This window comes from Scyliorhinus canicula, chromosome 13 (genome assembly GCF_902713615.1).
Source record: "Scyliorhinus canicula chromosome 13, sScyCan1.1, whole genome shotgun sequence".
Classification (NCBI taxonomy): Eukaryota; Metazoa; Chordata; class Chondrichthyes; order Carcharhiniformes; family Scyliorhinidae; genus Scyliorhinus; species Scyliorhinus canicula.
Window position 1 is genome coordinate 52,865,585 of NC_052158.1, and position 2,553 is coordinate 52,868,137.

Sequence of the window (2,553 nt, forward strand, 5' to 3'; positions counted from 1 at the left end):
ACCCACTGCACCCTCCCCCCTCACTCGCCCTTTTCCTTCCCTGAGCTACTCTCCTACCTACCTCTCGAATACCCTCCAGATTCCCACAGCTCCTAAAGTCCTGCTCTTGTTCACGAGATGCTCTCCCTCCTCCTCCCCAAGGCACCACTGGCAAATTCCACCCTCCCTCCAGCCCGTCTCTCTCCCCACCCTCCACCCAGCACCACTTACTGGACCCTCCCACCGCCTCCCCCTGCAGCCACTATCCAGCCCATGTCGGAGAGTCAGGAGTGGTTTTGTAGTTCAAAGGAGTTATTGTGGGCAGAGGTGCAGAGCTGGGGGAAGTCAGGAGTTGGGGGAGCAGAGCCAAGGGGATATCAGGAGTTGGGGAGCAGAGCCGGGGGGATATCAGGAGTTGGGGGAGCAGAGCCGGGGGGATATCAGGAGTTGGGGAGCAGAGCCGGGGGGATATCAGGAGTTGGGGGAGCAGAGCCGAGGGGATATCAGGAGTTGGGGAGCAGAGCCGGGGGGATATCAGGAGTTGGGGAGCAGAGCCGGTGTGTCGAGGTAGACCGCGACCTGGATGGAAGTTTTCCACAACCTGCTGGAAAATGGCACACACCGAGGAAACCCTGAAAGGTAAACGGATGTACCCGTACAGGCCCTGGATGTGTGAAATGCCACAAGTCATGTCCAGCTTTGTGACTGTGCAACCTCCGCTGAGCTCACATACAGGTCCTCAATTCGGGGGCCGGGGAACGGTCCAAACAAGAGACCCGGTTTACTGCCATTTTGTAGTCACCACACAAGTGAACGGAGCCATTGGACTTCAGAACAGGGACGACCGGGGAAGCCCAATCCGAGAACTAAACTACTTGAATTATGACCAGATGCTCCAAATGATTCAATCCTTATCAACCTTTTAAAAAATTCAGTTATGGGATGTGAGCATTTCTGGTTAGGCCAGCATTTATCGCCCACCACTAGTTGCCCTTCGGAAGATGGTGAATCACTTTCTTGAACCGCTACAGTTCCTGGGGTGTAGGTACACCCGCTGTGCTGTTAGGGAGGGAGTTCCAGGATGTTGCCCCAGCGACAGTGAAGCAACGGCGATACATGCCCAAGTCAAGATGGTGAGTGACTTCCAGGTGGTGAGGTTCTCAAGTATCTGCTGCTCTTGTCCTTCTAGATGGTAGTGGTCGTGGGTTTGGAAGGTGCTGCCTAAGGAACCTTGGCGAGTTCCTGCAGTACATCTTGGAGATGGCGCAGTGATGTCCTTCAGGCACAGGGCATACACGGCCAGTCGGGCTAAATCCAGCACAGTTGTGCCTGCGGGTCCATACGACCATAAGACATAGGAGCAGGATTGGGCCACAGAGCCTTCTACAGCCTCAGAAGTACGTTTTCTGGTCTTGTATTCTAGCCCTCTCGACATGAATGCTAACATTGCATTTGCCTTCTTAACTACTGACAACCTGCACATTAACCTTAAGAGAATCATGAACAAGGACTCCCAAGTCCCTTTGTGATTCTGCTTTCCTAAGCATTTCCCCATTTAGAAAATAGTCTATGCCTAAATTCCTCCTTCCAAAGTGCATAACCTTACACTTTTCCACATTGTATTTCATTTGCCACTTCATTGCCTGTCCAAATCCTTCTGCAGCCCCCTTTCTTCCTCAATACTACCTGTCCCTCTACAGATCTTTGTATCATCTGCAAACTCAGCAACAATGAAAAATTGTGGTCCCAGCACAGACCCCTGAGGCACACCACTAGTCGCCGGCTGCCATCCTGAAAAAGACCTCTTTATCCCCACTCTCTGCCTTCTGCCAGTCAGCCAATCCTCTGTCCATGCCAGAATCTTACCCTTAACACCATGGGCTCTGAACTTATTTAACAGTCTCCTATGCGGCACCTTATCAAAGGCCTTCTGGAAATCTAAATAAATCACATCCACCGGTTCTCCTTTGTCTAATTTCCTTGTTACCTCCTCAAAGAACTCTAACAGATTTGTCAGACACGACCTCTTTGTCCACACTGATCCTGGCCATGGCCCGCTTTATGGTGACCAGGCCCCTCCTGGAATATGCCGGGGAATTTCACCAAACCTCCTTCCAGCAAACCTGCTGCCAAACCAACAGCAGGTGCCACTGCCAATCGCAGCCCAGCAAACTCTGTCCACCGCAGTGTAGCAGGTGCCACTGCCAATCGCAGCCCAGCAAACTCTGTCCACCGCAGTGTAGCAGGTGCCACTGCCAATCGCAGCCCAGCAAACTCTGTCCACCGCAGTGTAGCAGGTGCCACTGCCAATCGCAGCCCAGCAAACTCTGTCCACCGCAGTGTAGCAGGTGCCACTGCCAATCGCAGCCCAGCAAACTCTGTCCACCGCAGTGTAGCAGGTGCCACTGCCAATCGCAGCCCAGCAAACTCTGTCCACCGCAGTGTAGCAGGTGCCACTGCCAATCGCAGCCCAGCAAACTCTGTCCACCGCAGGGTAGGCTTGCTGTTTGCTGTCTGTATGTGACGGGGCCCATCAATATACCTTCTGACACCAATGGGCCTCCCCCCGTTTAC